Genomic DNA, 21,455 nt, shown 5'->3' with positions numbered 1-21,455 from the left:
GTTTTTCAGAACTGAGGTAGTACACCAATTTCTATTTACTGGATACATCAACAGGGTGACGTAGACTGTTGACAGGAATTGCCTTATACCATTTATGTTGACAGGATTAAAAAAAATCTTCAGTGTGTGCTACCCTGAATTTATGAGTGGTGAATTAGAATACCACCAGAGTACAGCATATGTGATCTCCCAACCTTATCTTATCTAGTGCTGCCAGAGTCAACACCCACGGAAAGGGTTTTAGTTTGCTGCCAGAGTCAACACCCATGGTAAGGGAAAGGCTTTTAGTTTGCCGTTTTCCTTAAAGTGCTGTGTTACTGCATTGGAGGTGCTTTGTACAAAGAACTTTTGAATATATTTTTTGTGGGTTTAGGGTCCATTTCTACACATTTTCTTCCATAGTCTTATTTTTCTAACTTCTTACATCATCATCATGCCACTACTGGATAGAGACAGTTCCTAAAATGCTGCATCCTTTACATGGGTCCCCTCAAATTACCTATGGTATGATCACAGTTATTCTCACTAGGGCTAATATACAATTATCAGCCATGGGATGGGTAAGACCAATCAGAAAAAGTTAATTCAAGCACCAAAAGGGAACCTGCTAAGCTTAAAATGTCCACCAGTGAACCTATGTTGTGGTAGTAAATAGCTATAAAAAAGTGCCCTTTTTAGATCACTAAGTGCCTCCTCACCGCCCCCCCCCCCCCCAGTCTTTAACAGCTTCCGGCGCCTATGCCCTCACACCTCCAATATTTGCTGTCTACCTAAAAAAAAATTCTTTGGAGTCTACTTGGGATATAAAAATACCTATGTAAACCCTTTCAAGCAAAGAGCCTAATTTTTTTAGACTTTGTTGCATATTTGGGAGACATACATATACCCCCACATTGTTTCTTTATGAATTGCTTATCCAGTCTCTCTTCTCTATCCTTTCTAACCTCCTCTGATTGATTCTTATAGTTATCATGCAATATTTTATATGCTCTACTGATTATTCCTTTTTTAATGGCAGCTTCTGTTCTAGAGTCTACTAAAAACTCTACCAGTGCTGGTTTTTCGTTTACGACCCCCTATTTCTTTCTCTGCCTATACTCTAATATCAGTCCGTGATAGGGAAGGTAATATCTAACCTGCAGTCCACATAAGTACTTAGTGTCTTCCCATTATATTACCTTTGCTTTCCCTCTTTAGTTATTTGCTGTCAATACCTTGGTTGTTTGGCCAGTTTTCTTCAAAAAAAAGTCAGCCCCCTTTTGCTTATTGTCTGTATCCCTAATTGCAGTCATCCCTATTGGCAGAATCTTCTTTCTCCATTCCTGTGTTGGATTAGTTCTTAGAGTACTTTCTGCTACTTTATGAATATAATATTCTGCATTATTATTGTTATTCTTCTTAAAGGTCTGCATCCAAAATCCCAGTCTCGCCTTGTTTCGTGAGCTCTCTCCCACATTTCATCATCATCTCTTTCCACTTTGAATTGTAGTTTTCTGGTTGTGCTATGTGCCTTAACCGTGTTGCTCTGAAATACCCCTTCAAATCGGGTAATCCTAATCTGCCTTGTTCTATTGGAAGAATAAACGTATCCAACTTTACTCTCACCGTCTTCCCCTCCCAAATAAAATCCTTCAGCTCTTTATTAATTGCTATCCACAACTTCTTCTCTGGTTGATAAAAATATGCCTGACCTGTGTATGACTAAAGGGACTAAAAACATTTTAACTGCTTATATCTTCCTATCGATATCCATATAACAGAGCTTCCACTTTATCAGTTTTTTGTATTACCTTTTGTTTAGTTTCATCACACATATCCTTAGCTGCCACAGTGGAATCATTTTTAATCCATAATCCTGAATACTTCATTTTATCATGTCCCCATAAGTATGGATATTGCTAAACCAAGTTGTATGTGGGTACATAATTTATTGGTATTGCCTTTGTTTTTGCTTAATTAATTCTGTAACCCGAAAAGATCTGAAATTGTCTCAGTATGTTGCACACCAGCTTTTTTTGATTACCATACCAATTATATCCTTGAACTTCTAAGTCCCTTATTTTCTTTCTTGATGGTTCTAAATGTAACGCAAATAACAAAGGGGAGAGAGGACACCTCTGCCTGGTTCCTCTGCTCAAGCAGAGAATATCAGTGAGGACCCCACCCACTTTAATTTTTGCCTTCAATCTCTCACATATCCTCCTAATCAACCTTATAATTTTATCAGGAAATGCAAATACTTCCATTGCTCTGTTCATAAAGTCCCAGCTTATTTTGTCAAATGTTTTCTCTACATCAAGACTCACCAACAACAGTGTTATTTTCTTACATTCTGCTTTCCTCTGGATCATTAGTGTTCTATTAATGTTGTCAAATGTTTACCTCTCCTCCACAAAACCACATTGATCCATATCTATCAATGTTGGCATCACTCTTGTCATTCTTTTAGCCATTATAGACATAAACACTTTACAATCATGGTTTAGTAATGAAATGGACCTGTATGAAGCTGGATCTTATGGATCTTTACCCTCTTTAGGTATTAAAAACGCTTTATTCCAGAATATTGGTACCTCTCCTCCTCTTAAAATACTGTTAAAACCTTTCAAATCTTTATCAGTTTTCCCTCCTAGCTTCCAAACATCCACAGGAATATCATCTACTCCTGGGGACTTTCTTGTAGATTGGTTTTAAATCACCACTTTTATCTCATCTCCTCCTATAATAACTGTTAGGAATTGAGCCTCCTCAACCTCCTTCTAACCTTGGCATATGTAATTCTTCCATAAACATTTCCTTTTCTACCTTTTCTTGATTTCTGTATTTTTCTGCTTTATACAGACTTTCATAGAATTTCTGAAATATTTGTAATACTTCTACAGGATCCCTTGTTATCCTTCTTGTTATAGGCTCCCTAAGCTTGGCGACAGGCCTTTTTACTTTCTGTAACCTGAGGTGTTATGCTAAAAGCTTTTGTGCTCTAGAGTTATTTAACAGTTGCTCAACAGCAATCTTTCTAAACTAATGCATATTATTGAGGTAATCCCTTATTTTCTGTTTAGCATTCTGCAGTTGTTCCTCTTCTTGTTCTGTGACATTCCCTCCTATTTTGCAATACTTTAACATTTGTCAGTCCATCTAAATAATTCTTGTTACATCTTAACCATATCTCCCTTTCTTTTATTTCCACCCTGTATTTAAACTCCACTTTTATTTTATCCACTCCCTAGCTATACTTTCAGAAGTAATCTCTAGCCTCTCGAATAGCTCCTGAATAATTTCCACTACCCATTCCTTAAATTCCTCTCTTTTCAACAGATAGGTGGGAAAGCACCAGTGTCTCATTTATATTTCTTTTCCCCATGTTTTTATTTTAGTTACTATTGGCGCATGATCTGAAGTAGTTATTGGGCACATATCAAGACCTTCAGTTAAATACACATGTTCCTGTGAAATGTAAATCCTAGCTCAGTCTTTATATCTTGGGGAATAATATGTAAATTCACTCCACACTCCTTTTACTGAATTCACAACTTCCATGCTAAATATTTTCATAAATTTCTTTAAAAATCTACCCTCCTTTGTTGCATTTTCCCTTCTGGGCTCCACAGACACATTTTCACTATTGTAAATCAAATTCCAGTCCCCACCTATAAGTAATATTCCTTGCTAAAAGCTACTTATTTCTCCCAGAATTTTCTAAAGCTCTGTTATGGCAGTTTTCTGTGAAATATAAATACATACCAATGTAATCCTCCTCCCTCGTCCCTTAGTACTACATATCTACAATTATTGTCATTTTTATCCTCTTCTATTACTATTGGAACTTCTCTTGCAATTAATATAAGTACTCCTCTCTTCCTTTGCCCCGGGCATTCCACTGAATAACCATCCTGAAAACCTTTCTTTGTCAAATTCATATGCCCAGTTCTTTCCAAGAGTGTCTCCTGTAGCATAGTTATTTGCACTCTACATTTTTAACATAGTTTAATATTCTTTTGTTTTTGTATTTATCTGTGAGACTATTAACTTTTAAAGACATTATAGAAAGCATCATATTCTTGAGAGGTTATTATTCCCACATTTTATGTATAACAGCTCTTTTGTTAAATGTCTAGCTTCAACTTTTGTATTACATGCATGTACTGTTTGGCAGATTAATTTTTACACAGTTGTTTCTTGTCATCTCCATTTCAGCTTATATCACATCTTACAAAATGTACTGTTTTATTGAAAACCCACAAACAAAAATACACCACAAATACCCCCTAAAACCTATTAACTTAATAATAACATACAAAACTATGTACCTCTTCAAATATTGAACTTTTACTCTCCTAACAGGAACAAATTTTCCAAACTGAAAGCCACAACCACAGACTCGAAATAACCTAAAAGAAAGCTCCTGCATGATAAGATGCATGGTGTAGCCTGTGGTTCTGTTAAGTCCTGTCTGGTTGTGTCTTATTTTAAAGCTCTCTCAGCTGGGAAAACATCTCTTCAAACCATTTTTCTTTATCAGATTGTCTGCAACAGAGATGAGAACCAGACACAAAACTGTTTACTTTTAAAAAAGCCTTATAATATTCAATATTCTTTTTCATTTACTTGTTTTCTTTTAAAGCTTATCTTTAAATAAATCTGTTTGGACTTTTTGCCTGATTGTGAGCGTTATTGCCTAAACCACTGGACTGGTGTGGCTGCTTTCTTTGGTGAGGTTTCTTTTAAAGCTTGTTACTTGATTAAACTAATGGCTTTAACACAGACATTCCCCCATGCAAGAATGAGAAAAAGCACACTAATTTTTCTTTTGTCATGCTCTTTTAACCAAATTTATTTATATTGTAGTGTCTACGTTTCTTAAAACTGAACATGGGGAAAGAGAGAAGGGGAAAAAAAACAAAAAGAAAAAAAAAACAGGAGTACCTGTTTACATTAGTATGCCCATTCCACATAAAATAACTTAAAAGGTTTTACTTTGTAACATGCACAATTTAAATAGTACAATTAAGAAATAAAATTGTTTCACTTACAGTTAACTTTCTCCCTCCTCGTCCCCTCTTCTGAGTATTTTCCAACAGGAAGTAGGGCACATGTTTTAGAGTTCCCTACAAGTTCAACAAAGTCCAAAAAAAGTCCAATATTTCCATATTTCCTTGTTCTGCCATGTTTCACAAATATAATTATTGCTTTGTAATCTCACATTTGTCACTTTCCAAGTTGCTGATTTTATTCTCCAAACATTAATGACAGGAAATATGGCATATGATTTAGAGTCCCCTACATGTTTAACAAAGTCCAAGAAAGTCCAATATTTCCAGATTTTCTTGTTCTATTTCTGTTCATCTCCTTCTCCAAAATCCTGATTCTGCTTCATTTCCAACTTAATCATGAATCTTCTAGTCAACTCCTGTGCTTTTTTTCCCTCTCTCAAGTAGTTTCCATTGAAACACTGGAAAAGGTTTCACTGACACAGTCTCTCTGTGGTATTTATTACCAGAAGAACAAGAAGCAGAATCTCCTTCAGTTTCAGAGGTCACTCTTTTTCTTGGACAAACTTTTGTATTTCTTCCTTAGCATGTACTTCATCAAAAAAATATTTTGTTCCTCCAGGGAAAAATATTTTGAAAGTAGCTGGGTACAACAGTTTAAATCTCAAGCCAGATTCTCAACACTCCCTGAATGATGGGATAAATTTTCTCCTCTGCCTGATGTACAATGAGTGGTCATTCTCCTCAAACACTCTGCTGTCTCCAACTTTTCGTATTTTGTCCTTCTACCACAGTATTGTCAGAATCAATTCCTACTGGTAGGATTGCATCTTTACTATTAAAGGTCTAGGCTGTTTTCTCATAGCCAGGTTTGGACCATACACATGATGTGTTCTTTCAATTAACAATTCCTATTGTGGAATACCAGTCCAGTTGTTTCATTGTGCTTTCATAAAATGAATGCAGTCTGCTCCTTTCAGCTTTTTGGGTACAACAGAAAATCTCACGTTTTCCCTACATGCTCTGCCCCCCAATTCTATTACTTTTTTAAACATCCTTTCTTGTGTAGTCTCATATTCAGCCAGCCTTTTCTTCATTCCGACCTCTGATTTTTGCAGTTTTATCACCTTATGTTTAAAGCTTCTTCCATTTTTTTCTAGCCTTTTATTGTTTGTATTGATATAGTCCATCAGCCTTTTATTTATTTTAATCTGGTCTGTGTGCATTTGCTCTGAGTTACTGGAAGTCATGTCTGGAGCTTGCACTGCTTTTTGCTGAACAGCTACAGTACTTTTCACAGTCAGTGTTTTTTGTCATCTTCTGTAGCTCATTTTCCTTCAGGTCCTCTGGATTTCTTTTTGTCTGGCATCCAGGCAGTGTACTTACTACCCAGTTACTGAAATTTACCCAAACATCTACGTCCACTGGCTTTATCTGCTAAGTTTCTGTGTTCACACCAGGGGAGCTAGAATTAAGCTGATACTCAATGTGCAACCATCTTGGAAGTCCCCCACCCTGTCCTTCTTCAGAAATACTCCCACTGTAACATCTTCTGAATATCCCTACTTGTTCAGTATCTACTCATAAAAAAGTAAAAATTGATGAGAAACAAGAATAGAATGGATTCTGGCTCAAGATGGTGGAAGTACACTCAGCTCTAAAGATGATGGGCCTGGTGTTCATTGTTTATGTGTAGATATTACACAGGTGGTGAATTGTGTTGCTCTATCAAAAAATGCATTTATTCACAAATAAATGAAATGCACATCCTCTTCTCTGGCCATCCTGATGAGCTCCTCCCTAATTCATATGGTTAAGTTTACACCATACTCAATATTATGAACACGATGGTGAACACCCTTTCCTGGACTCCCCTACTTATCACCATTTTATTTGAAATCATTCTGCTTGCTGTTATCTTATGAACTACATCTGCATATAATGTTCATACAATATTTATTAAACCTGTCTAATCTCACATCCTCCAAAATATCAAGAACTGATTCTTAACTAACAGTGTCAAACACTTCCCTATTGTCAAATACTATTATGCCCCTCCCTTTTGTTCTCCATGTGATCAATAAAGTCTACAGCCTTTCAAAAATATTCAGCATGCAACTTATCTTCATTATCAATTAAACAAAATTTAGTGCAAATAGAAAGCATAATACTAATGTTACAGAAAGTCACTCAACTGCAACAGTCTTGTTCAACACCACTTAACTTCAACACACTCATCTTCCTTGAGTACCACTGTATAGTTTTCCATTTCTCACATGCAATCACTCCATGTGCCATACCTCTCAACTGTACCTCATTATGAGGAATGTATCTCATTTAGGTTCTTAAAATGTTCATGTTCATTGAAGTTCCACATTGAAAGAGTCTGTCACACATTCAATTTTGGGAATACTTTTAAGTGATATCCATGGTAAATTGAACAGAATCATATTAATTAATTAAAAGATCTTTTTATAACTAAAATCAGCATATTTTAACCATCCTATGACCTTCATAGTTGAAGTTGTTAGCAAGCCTTTAGTATGTGTTCCACATTTTGCCCATTTGTTACACATTATGAGGTAGTGTTCCTCATTTTTGAGATAGAAAGTTGAGAGCTATGCCATGTGCCCCTTCCATAAATAACATTTTCCATAAAATACTCCTCCCCTGGGTGTTATTATATTTCATTCCATTATAAAAGCATACTCTGTATGGCCCTTCCATATCAAAATGTTCATAATCACTCATTTTTTTCTTAACAGATATCCAACCAACTCATGCTATATAAGCTTTTACCTCCTTCAGAACCCTGATAGGTACATGCCTTCTTAGCTTGTTCATCTGACACAGGAGGGTAACATTTCACTCTTTGCTCCAAGCACATTAACAGACCACCTCCAGCAAAGTCTATGTCCTGTCAGTTATAAATTTATCTAACTCTTCTCTTGTCAAAATGCATCCCCATGAACCACAAAAGAAAAAAGATCCATACAATTAAGGATAGGATAGATAATCACCCTAAGTAATCCCTGACACCTTTGAGTTTCTCAGAAATAATTCAATGTTTAATGTTGTAGGGATCAAGGTGAATGCCTAAAAAAGCCATCAAAGAGCTTGTTACCATAAAGATGCAGATTAAATGCCTTTGTACCTATCCACTGATCCTATTTTAAAGTAAATGAACATATTCTGATTTCCTAACTGATAATAAAATACTATTCTACCACAAAGTCCTCCAATGGAAAACATTATTCTACATAGCAGCCCCACTAAAAAGTCCATCAACAAAATAATTATTATTCTTAGTATTCAATGAATGGGATCTGCTTTTAATAACTATAATATTTCTGAAATCACATCCTTAACCTGTTTATAGGTTATGATTAAATCATCCCTAACTAACGTATATTGAATTGCAAATAATGACAGTTTTTTTCATGATAATTCTTTCCCATAACACCAGATATCCTTCTTGTAAAATGCAGCTGTATTCATTTTAATTGATCTAACTGTAATCTGTCATACACACAAATAGATCCACCATACTCAATAATGGATCTAACTATGGATTCACATATTGGAAATAGAACAGTCTTATCTCTACTAATTGGAGTTCAGAAGATAATTCACTTCACAATACATCTTCTGACAATATCAAGCATATGCAGACCAAAACTTAGTCTAATATCAATTTTAGCACCCAAATCTCTTACATTACTAACATCCTGAATGCTAATGCTATGCAGTGCATATGTGTATTTGGGGTTCACTTCCCCAAAATGTATAACATGTCTTTTTTTTACATTAAACTTCATACCATTCTCTGTGACCCACCCAATTAAATTATCCAAGTATGTCTGAAGAACAATCTGATCATTTAATCTGGAAATTACAGGTCCAACTTCTTCATCAACTGCATATTTACACATACAACCCGTAAAACTAGCCATGAAAATTCCAAATAACACTGAACCTAAAACAGAGCCCTGCGGCATTCCTGACATTATACTCCTCTCTTCTTAAAAATATGATCACTCTTTACCCCACAACTCCTTCCTATCAGCCAATTATTAATCAGCTTCATTACATACACATTAATGTTGCTATCTTTTAGTGTGGAAATAATTTTAAAATGAGGCATAGTATAAAAAGCCTTCAATTTATCCAAATATCAGCAGCTACCCCTTCACTCATAAGTTACTATAGATGCTCATAAAAAGATAGCAAGTTAGTACAACACAACTTTCCAGCAACAAAACCATGATGGATAATATGAAAATTCCCATCTACGGTATCAGTAACAGGTCTATGTTCGCATATTGAAAGAAAAATACAGCAAACTGCTTCTAATCGAATGTTAAACAGCACAATTTTAATATTCTGAAAATGTTTAAGAACAAAAATTAATTCATCAAATGGTCATAGTTGGCCAGCATCACAAATGTAACCAACCAAGGTGGGACCCACACCCCCCCAATGTGGGGAGGCTGTGCCACCCACACCCCCAACTATATATACCAACTCCAAGATTGCACTATAGCTGGGAATAGGGCAAATTTAAAATGTTTCCTTCACTTACCTTATGCATTGTGTTACTTCCTGGCTGTTGGCCAACTATGGCCATTCAGTGAATTATTTTTCATTCTTAAGCATTTTTGGGATGTTAAATTTTTGCTGTTTAATGTTCGACTAGAAGCCGTTCGCTGTATTTTCCTTTCGACATGCAAACATACACCCATCAATAACATATCAATATCCTAGATGGGAATCAATAACATTTAGAAATTACCCATTTATAACATTTAGCAAAAATACTAGTAAGGCTAATTGGTCAATAATCTCCTACCATATCATAATCATCACCCTTAAACACTGGTACTATGTGTGCCATTTTCCATTTAACCAGCACACAGCCTGTTTCCAGTAACCACTGGTAAAGAAAAATCAAGCATGGAGAGATTTCCTTAACAATAGCTGACAGCAACATTCCATTTATGCCATCAGGGCCAGCAAATGAACTTTATTTTTAATCAACTTCAACTTTTCATCTGAACTTAACAAAAAAGACAGGGACAGTAACAACTGAAACGTTAGTCTTCTCATTATTGGTATAAGAACTTACAAAATGATTCAAAAATACATTAGACAAATGACTGCTATCAGTAACCAACTCAGAACCAACAGTTATAGCAGCGCCTAAATACACATCTGTCTTATAATTATTAAAATGTCCTTAAAAGCCTTTGTGTTTAAAGCCACATTACCAGCCAAATTCATTTCATATTGTTTCTGGTTAACCTCACAACTCTACTTAATTTATTCCTTACTTCATTAAATTTATTAAAACTTTTCCTCCCAGGACTTTTCTTAATTTTTTTCCATGAATTACAAACTCTTCTATATAATTTCTCCAGATCAGCATTCCACCATGGAGATTTATACCCCTTTTGATTTCATAGGGAATAATGGGAAATTATCAGTCAACTTGCATCATGGGTTCACAGGTTAATATGCGTTTGCTAGGCTAACTACCACAAGGGCCTTTTTAAGCCTAGCCATACATCCCAAATCTCTGACAAGTTCTGATACCCTTGATAAGTGTAAGCATGGGCCTGGGAGATGAACCATTTATAGGTTACCTGTGTCCATTAGAGACATAAGTGCCAAACCAGGGATGAATTTCCAGTTTCCCATCCAATTGTCCAAGTTGCACTTGAATTGGGTTAGGGTGGAACTCTGCTTCACATGGATGGAGAGCCTATTCCATAGACGAGGTAATCTCTGGGATACATGTCTATCTCTTCAGCAGGTTCTATTTATATCACAGGCAAGGTGTAAGTCTTTAGAATGGGTAATTCTGGTGCTGTTTGTTTTGTGGATATGGCAGGAGGTCCATTAGAGTGGGATCTGACAATGCCCTGTATGCCAGACATAGATCTCCCCTCAAAAGCCTGTAGGAGACAATAGAGGGATAGGGCCTTGAGGCGGTCTGCATAGGACATTTTACTTACTCCATGTATTCTTTTAGTGAGGAACCTCTGTGGACGTTCCAGTTGTTGGATATGTCTGGTTAGGTACATATTAAATACATATTACATCTATAAGTCATGTGGAGTAGCATCTTTGCCACATTCAATGTAAACCTAGACAATTGAATTAGCAGCCTTACATTCTCCGCTAGTTTACCTTGTTTTGCTATCTTTCAGGAGGGAGGGAACTATCATTTTTTTTTTTAGCTAGGCTTGTAGATGGATTGCCTTGCTCTTACCTACGAACCTATAAAATACAATCATAGCTAGAAAATACAATCAACTTAATGCGTATAAAAAACAGGCTAAAGTTCGAGTAATGAAAGGACCTTGGGCCAGATTCAGTAACGCCTACACTAAGTGTACACCATTCTGAGTGACTAAATTACACAAGCATAACTCCCACCTTATTTCTCCTAATTTTAGTTTTCCTACTGATTTTCTTGCAGCCTTAAATATTGAGGGGTATTCATAAAAATTACAACAAAGTGTAGACAATATGTACACTTAAGTGTAATCTTTCTGAGTGATTAGACAGTACAAAAATGTGCTAGGGATGTTCTTGAATGTAGATCGTGTACACTTAGTGTAGGTGTTACTGAATCTGGCCCCTTGCTCTTTTTTGCTCCCTAGAACAGACAGCCTTTTTTCTTCATTCATTTGTTCCTTTTTTCATTCATTCTCTTTTTAATAATGTTTGTGACCTTACATCCAGTGTCAATCTTACATCATTCCTCATTAGACAGGCTATTTGTTCCTTGGAGATGAAAAGTAGACATAAATAATGTACTAGGAAGGTACACACACACACACACACACACACACACACACACACACACACACACACACACACACACACACACACACACACACACACACACACACACACACACACACACACACACACACACACACACACACACACACACATATATAGTAATACATATGTATACACCCATACACATATATGATGCTCTGATACTCTGTGCAGTTCTCTCTATACTCCCACTCATGGCTCAACCACCCTGTCTACTGTGAGGGTGACTGACATTCTGTGTACTTCTCACTAAACGCTCATGAGTATCTCATTCTCTGAGAAACACCAATGGTATACAAATACAGCAGCCTTCTTTTATATTATCTTCATCTGAAAAGACATTTTCTAAAATTGCTACAGCCACTTGGAATGTTACTACTGACAATATAAAGGTAGTTGACAATCTTATTTACTTCAGGAAATCACTTGAGGAGCACCTTTCTGATGAAAATAAATGCAAGTGATTCAGGAACTCAGGTTGACTGGCTCAGCACCTAATCTTTGGTACGTTTATAGAACTGTCTTATACTTCATCAGCTGTCTCCACTCTTGGTGACATTCTAATATTTATAATATTTAATATGTACATACATATGTGGTATATGTATTTGTTTATGGGTATATATCTATGCATGTATGTTTATATCTATATCTGCTATATCTACCTATCAGTGTATGTATGTATATTTTATATATATATATATATATATATATATATATATATATATATATATATATATATATATATATATATAGGGGGGGAGTCTGCATGTCCTCCCTGTGTTTGTGTGGGTTTCCTCTCACATTTCAAAGATATGTAGTAGGTGGGTTGGACATTCTAAACTGACCATAGGTGTGAGTGTGCGTGAGAGTATGTGGTGTGGAAGAACTACCGTGGCACAGCTAGCCAACCAGTTGTGTAAACCTTGGTTCTACAGGATTGCTACTGTTGAAGTGATATCCAGACCCTATGTGCAAAAATGGGAAAAAGGGGATGTGGATGGAGGAATGGATGGAGATATATATATATATATATATATATATATATATATATATATATATATATATATATATATATGTGTGTGTGTGTAATGTGTATCTGCATCCTCTGTACTTTCCCTGACTGCACAATTCTTTGTCCTACATTATGCATTTACTATGTTCAATTGTCCATGCTATGTAATGCACATATTATTTCTTGCTGTTGTTGAGCTTGATTATATTTAAATTCAGTCTTGTTTTATTGTACCGTCTAATGTTCATATATTATATTTTCTTCTCGTATAGATTGTATGTATATATATATATATATATATATATATATATATATATATATATATATATATATATATATATATATATATATATATATATATATATATATATATATATATATATATATATATATATGGGTCCCTATGAGTTGATCGACAACTCAAATCAGCGACAGTGACTTCACCGACAAGTCACATCGCCGACATCGCAAAACACGGAGGTTTACCGAGTAACGGATGCAAATCCGGTACTCATGCCTACCATGGTTGCATGACACTGCCACACTTAACAAACCATGGTAGGCATGAGTAGCGAATTTGCATCCGTTACTCGGTAAACCTCCGTGTTTTGCGATGTCGGTGATGTGACTTGGTGAAGTCACTGTCGCTGATTTGAGTTGTCGATCAACTCATAGGGACCCATATATATATATATATATATATATATATATATATATATATATATATATATATATATTGTGCTACATTTACTCTGTGTTATTGTTCTATCTTTACTGCCTGGGTTTCATAGGGTCCTTGGACTAGTTTACTTATTCTGTTAACAGATATGAAATAAATACAAATAAAATAAAAATGTACTTATACATGCAAAAGATCAGGAACTTGGATGGGAGAGAACAGTCTTACTTCATATGAGGGTGCACTGACTCTAAGCACATCTCACCATACTCCCATACATGGCTCAGAGTGATCTTACTGTTAGGTGGGGTGTACTGACTTTATGCACATCTCACCATACTCCCATACATAGCTCAGAGAGATTTTACTGCTGGGTGGGGTGCACTGACCTACGCACATCTCTCCATACTCCCATACATGGCTCATAATGATCTTACTGCTAGGTGGGGTGCACTGACTTTATGCACCTCACCATACTCCCATACATGGATTGGAGTGACCTTACTGCTGGGTAGGGTGCACTGACTCTACGCACATCTTGCTATACTCCCACACATGTCTCGGAGTGATCTTACTGCTAGATGTTGTGTACTGACTTTATGCACATCTCACCATACTCCCATACAGGGCTCAGAGTGATCTTACTGCTAGGTGGGGTGCACTGACTTTATGCACATCTCACCATACTCCCATTCATGGCTCAGAGTGATCTTACTGCTAGGTGGGGTGCACTGACTTTATGCACATCTCACCATACTCTCATTCATGGCTCAGGCTGACCTTACTGTTGGGTGGAGTGCATTGATTCGATGTACGTCTCCCATACTCCCATACATGGCTCAGAGTGATCTTACTGCTAGGTGGGGTGCACTGACTTTATGCACATCTCACCATAATCCCATTCATGGCTCAGGCTGACCTTATTGCTGGTGGGGTGCACTGATTCTATGCACAGCTCACCATACTCCCATACATGGCTCACAGTGACCTTACTGTTGGCTGGGGTGCACTGACTCTGAGCACATCTCACCATACTCCCATCCATAGCTCAGGCCGACTTACTGCTGGGTGGGGTGCTCTGACATTCTATGCATATCTCACCATATTTCGTCTTATAGATCAAAACAGCTTGTCTCCTAAGAGGGTGGAATGCTACTGTGTGCGTTTCTCACTATATGTCCATGTGTGTGTCTCAGAACAGCTTTACATTGGTGAGGGTGCACTGACATTCCATGCATATTTTACCATACTCCCATATGTATCTCAGGACATCCTTAGCCCTGTAAGAGTGCACTGCTACTGTGCACATCTCACCATACTCCCATATGTATCTCAGGACATCTTTAGGCCTGTGAGGGTGCACTGCCACTGTACACATCTCACCATGCTCCCATATGTATCTCAGGACATCCATAGCCCTGTGAGGGTGCACTGCCACTGTGCACATCTCACCATGCTCCCATATGTATCTCAGGACATCCATAGCCCTGTGAGGGTGCACTGACACTGTGCACATCCCACCATACTCCCATATGCATCTCAGGACATCCTTAGCCCTGTGAGGGTGCACTGACACTGTGCACATCTCACCATGCTCCCATATGTATCTCAGGACATCCTTAGCCCTGTGAGGGTGCACTGCCACTGTGCACATCTCACCATACTTCCATATGTATCTCAGGACATCCTTAGCCCTGTGAGGGTGCACTGCCACTGTGCACATCTCACTATACTCCCATATGTATCTCAGGACATCCTTAGCCCTGTGAGGGTGCACTGACACTGTGCACATCACACCATACTCCCATATGTATCTCAGGACATCCTTAGCCCTGTGAGGGTGCACTGCCACTGTGCACATCTCACCATACTCCCATATGTATCTCAGGACATCCATAGCCCTGTGAGGGTGCACTGCCACTGTGCACATCTCACCATGCTCCCATATGTATCTCAGGACATCCATAGCCCTGTGAAGGTGCACCGCCACTGTGCACATCTCACCATGCTCCCATATGTATCTCAGGACATCCATAGCCCTGTGAGGGTGCACTGCCACTGTGCACATCTCACCATGCTCCCATATGTATCTCAGGACATCCATAGCCCTGTGAAGGTGCACCGCCACTGTGCACATCTCACCATGCTCCCATATGTATCTCAGGACATCCATAGCCCTGTGAGGGTGCACTGCCACTGTGCACATCTCACCATGCTCCCATATGTATCTCAGGACATCCATAGCCCTGTGGAGGTGCACTGCCACTGTGCACATCTCACCATGCTCCCATATGTATCTCAGGACATCCATAGCCCTGTGAAGGTGCACTGCCACTGTGCACATCTCACCATGCTCCCATATGTATCTCAGGACATCCATAGCCCTGTGAGGGTGCACTGCCACTGTGCACATCTCACCATGCTCCCATATGTGGCTCAGAACAGTCATACTCCCATGCATGCTACTGCTGAGCATCCGCCACTTCATATTACTTGAGTACAGATGACACACATTTGTCTTCTAGAATTTATATCCTTCAGGAAATGCATGATGATGCAAAAAGTGTTATTCTAGCAACTTTCTAAGTATATGAGAACAATATTTAAAGTCTGTTCCTGATTTGTGGCTTTGTCTCTCGTTATCTTTTGGCTTTGCCATTGACTTCTGCACTGAGGTTGAGGAGTACTATTTTTTTTCATCACAGTCAGATGAGGTTTACACAAAACAGTATCTGTAACTGTGCTGGATGGGGTGGGGCTGTTTGTGGATGAAAGCAGTTGACTCAGTTAACCATCTGACTTTGTAGGGCTAAATGTACATTTGTGTGAAATAAGTTGGAATATGTATGGCTATTTATGTGAAATAAAGCTTTCAAGACTCTAATTTTGCAGAATGGCCCTGATTTTGCACATATTCTTGGTCTGTTTCTCATAAAAATCTGTTTTCAGGCAAATCATTTGGGACTGTAGTCAGTAAATAATGACAGAGATTTGAGTTTCATACTTCAATGAAGAAAACGCATGTTGATACAAAAATGTTATTTTAGTAGCTTTCTAAGTATGTAAGAGAACTCTGTCTCTGATTCCGGACCTTTGCCCATCATCATTTGCCAGAACTTAAGTAACTTTTTCTGGCAAATGGATTGTAACATATTTGCAAAATATAAACTATAATCAATTTCCTAGAAAGCAGTCCTTTTTTTCGTACTACTATACTATCTACTCTATTTATGGATAACAAAAAGATTAAAGTCCAAATGTTGAAAAGGACTGTGCATTTTCTTCCCTGCAGCAGACTGCATTATATTTATTACTGCCTTGAGCCCCTTCTGCTAATAGAATTACAGGCTGTTTACAAAACGCAAGCAAGGATTTATTCCCCCAGTCCTTTCTCCTGCTATAATCAATCATGCTGGCTTTTAAGAAGCAGGCCAGAATCCATTGATTTAAAGGGCCAATTAATTTGGTTAGTAAAAGCAAGCTAGAATCTCTTCTGTGATAATCAGTTCTCCAACTACAATTTCACCCTCTTTCACAAAACAGAATATTCCCTGCCCTTGTAATAAAGATTTTTTTTATTCCTTAAAGTAGACTGTCTTACATTTATTTAATGAATGAAGTCCTCTCAGCAACTGGATTACGTTATATTTATAAAATGCTAGTTAGAATATATACCTTTGAAGAAATTCCTTTTTTCAGTCTATTTAATATAGATTAGTTTCCAGATACTAAAATAACTAGGTCATTTTTATTCCATACAGCAGACTGGAGTCTTCATGTTGATAGACCATGGACTGTTTCCAAACTGTCAGCAAAATGCATTTTCCAAAACCTTTCTTCCACTACAATCAAGCTAGCCTACTTTTAAAAAGCTGAGTAGTGTTCCTTGGCAGAAAGAAAGTACTGAACAGTTTAGTAAAAGCAGACTACAGTCTGTTCCAAGCTGTCGTATCTGATTGACGTCAAAGCAAGGATGGCAGCTAGCAAAGTGCTTGTGATCAGTGTCACACATCACAAAAAAGGCAGGTAGTGTGCCCTAGCTTGCCCAAAGTTATACAATTTCCTGAGTACAATGGAGTGTCACATGCCTGCCATAAGCACACAGTGTGTGACAGCCCAAGGAAGACCAGCGCAGCAAAGTGCCAACTCAGTTTGCATTATACATGGGGAAGAAAGGGGCAGATCGGACAAGCAGAATAGCAGGAATAGCAAATAGAGGGAAACACACAAAGGTAACATTAAGCAATGACAGATGGGAAGGACAAGGGCATACATTTTGCATGAAAGTCTTGCAATTTTCATACAAGAAGTGTAACTGGGACAAAGGAGAAGATGACCGGGGCAGACAAATATAAAATGCAGACAGACAGACAGGGGTGGTAGTGACACAAAATATGGGGACAACAGTGGATGAACACATAGGGTGGACACATGGTGATGTGGAAGATTGGGCAACAAACGAGGTATGTGGAGTGACACATGGATGGAGATAGGCAGGGTACATGGTGGATGTCAGAGTGATCCTGAGGCCAAGACACACAAACAACAGTAATTTCTGTTGCTGACATCATGTGCATGCTGTGCCTCTGGTAGCCCATTGGTTGGGGCCTACAAGTTATGCAATTTACCCAGCCATGTCAGGAAGTGCTCCTTAGTAGCAAAGCATACATCCAGCTTTTGGTACACCTCAAACAACTCCAGCCTATGCAATTCATACTGGGAGACCACATGGGATCCCTTTAGGCCATTATCAGAAAGGGAGCCTCTGCTTCCTTCCTGAGTAGTGTTCTAAATGGCCAGCAGTGATCCCTTTAGGTCACCTTCAACATTGTGACCTCAGTCCTCCTGCAGAGATGTAGGCCTAGTGACACTGGTGACCCTTTGACAGCGGTGTTGGCTGGCACAAGGTTGACATGACAGTTGTCGCTTCTCTGCCACCAGCACAAATGGTCCTGCAGAAGGAAGAAACAAAAAAGAGAACACATTGGTACATACATGTGGTACATGTAACAGTACAGCTGTAAAGTACCAAAATACACATAGGAAGCACACTCCACTGTCAGAAAAAGTGCTCTTGTGTCCTGCAATATCCCTCCATATTAGTTTGTTATTCCTCAGCTGTTGCAAGACAAAAGCAGAAAGAATGCAATGCAGTGGTGCACCTAGTAAAAAAACAGGGAAAAAATACAAAATACGCTTATAGTAAAACTTTGGCTCTTTATCCCCAATCCCTGCTTTCCACTGGATAAGCAGATAGGGAAGGCACAATCACAGGTCACTATACTGATGTCTGCACTGTTCACCAGAATATATGATGCTAGTGGCATCACTTACCAGCCTGACAAGCTTGTGCCAGGTAACCACCTTGTACAAAGGGCCATCAGAATAGCCCATCGGGTGTTCCTGAAAGTCCCTGCAGAGGAAGCTTGCTCTCCTTTACACACTGTGCAGAATACCTACTATTCTTAGCACCTAAAGCAGCTGTGACCACACAGTCAGGTCCACTCATGCAGCAAATCGGTAGCCCTGTACACATGAAATGTAAAGTGATGCGTATTGTAGCACAGTAATGGTATGCTATTGAAAGCACCTGTAGGGCATACAGCCCTGGCACTATGAGTTTCACAAATGCTGTGAATGAGCATTGTGTGTATGTGTTCTCATATCAGGGCAAGTTGGAATTAACAGGTTAGCTCCATACAATGTAGATAGTGTAGTACTTTAGAAGAGTGATTTAGAGAGATGTATTAAATTCCCCCATTAACATAACTGTCATGCTAACTGGCCCATAGAGACAGAGGGAGAAAGAGAGAGAGAGACAGAGAGAAAGTGGGGACACCATATTGTAAGAGACCCCACTAAGACTAAGAACCACAGACTCAGTGGATTTACTGAACTAAGACAATGGAATTTGAAATAGACATAGATGAAGGGCAAAACATCTGGTAATGTGCCCCCATGCATTGTAATCAACATCTAGACATCCAGCAAGAGGCCATCATAACTGGAGTGGCCAGCATATAGTCATATGGGACATACAAAGATAGCCATGCACACACACTCTAACCAGCATGTGTAACTCTCAGGTGTTTACATGTTGTCACGGGCCCATAAGAGAGGCAACAGCAGGAAGAGTTCACCATCCAGAAGACTGAGGTATTACTCCAAGCCCTCTGGATATATGGCTTATGCATACTATTCATAGGTGACATTTGGCAAGGAGTAGTGCAAGACATTAGTGCTGTAGGTGGGCATAACAGCAGTCAATGTCAGGTTCGGTGGAGGGTAATCTATATCAAGTACATGTTCACCACAGGAGGTGGACCACCAACACACAAATGACTCGCAGATGAGAAATAGATCTTGGTGCCCCTATACGATGATGCTGAGATGGCCATCATATCCAGTGGTGGCCTATATATGGCAGTGGGGCTGGTAGCAACTGCATGCATGTGTGCAGTGGATGCACCAGTTTAGTATTAACTTTTACATTGCCATGTTGTACACAGCACTGCATGTGAGGCAGGTGGCATTCATAGATTCATAGGCTTACTAGACTAATGACCTGGGGGTGCCTTTGTAAGCTTAGCTAAGTTTTCTCAAAAGAATAATGATGTCCTGTATCCAAATAGGCCAAGTATTTATAAGCTACCACTGCCCATAATGGACATGGATGCCAGGCCCAGTGTAAATTTCCTGCTCCCCATCCACTTGTCTAGGTTGTGCTTAAACTGGGTAATAGACAAACTCAGCTTCACATGGACAGGAAGTCTGTTCCATGGCAGGGGCATTCTCTGAGACACATATCTGTCTTTCCAGCATGTTCTGTTTAAGTCACAGACAAAATTCAGATCCCTACACCTTGTATTTCTGGTACTCTTTACTTACAATTAAGTAGGAGATTCATAAGTTTGGAGTTTGCGGATGCTTTGTAAGCCAGGCATAGATCACCCCTCAGCAATCTATAGGAGACTGATTAGAGGGAAAGGGCTTTAAGGTGCTCTGCATAGGGCAGGTTTGTTACTCCTTGTGTTCTTTCTGTAAGGAACCTTTGAGGTCACTATAGTTGCTGCATACGCCTGGTCAAATACATACCAAAGGGAGCATTGTACTCTATGATTGGTCTGCATATCTGTCATTCAGGCACCACTGGTCTGCAACTACAACACTCTGAACAACAATGTACGTATGCATCCATATGTGATTCATAGATTGTTTCAACTACCAGTGCCTGCCGTGGGGCTAGACACTTATTTCAGTGCTCCAACAGGTGTCTTGCCTTTTTTCACAGGTTCTACTGGTGGATGGTCCAGCACAACAGGACACCACACTACTAATTTCAGCAGGTCACCTGTGGCTGACAATGATGGCAGTGTGCATATGGCACAGCCTGATGAGACACTTGCACTGTCAGCAGCACTAACATCAGAGAGCTCACACACATCCTCCACATAGAAAGACCCTGTGGTGAGACAGAACAAACCTCCAGCCTTGAAAGTGTTTAGCAGACATTCAGTAACATGACCCTCACCCTGGCCATGCGGAACTCCTGAGTCCAGGTGACATCCATGAGTTGCATCTGATGTGCACATATATCCCACAGGGAGAGATGTGGTGGTCTGCAACATCAACACAACTTTAAGGCCATCCCTGACCTAGGTATAATACTTGCCATTAATCAGCAAATGTGCAGGTAAGTAATCCAAGCACTGACAGCTGTGACCTACACCATTGTACAGATCATGAGTGTACTGCATGGCCTGTGTGACAATGTGCAACACCTGCAAATTCTTTGGAATGGCATATGGTGCCTACACTGTGACCTGGATTATAGAGACAGGGAGCAGCTAGTGCTGTTTTGGTCACTAGTGGCAAACATTGCATCCATAGGTGTGCCTATGAAGCAGATGACGCAATTGTC

This window comes from Protopterus annectens, chromosome 7.part0, assembly GCF_019279795.1.
Source record: "Protopterus annectens isolate FY-2018-M chromosome 7.part0, PAN1.0, whole genome shotgun sequence".
NCBI lineage: Eukaryota > Metazoa > Chordata > Ceratodontiformes > Protopteridae > Protopterus > Protopterus annectens.
The sequence above is the reverse complement of the archived record's forward strand: the minus strand, read 5'-3'. Positions refer to the sequence as shown.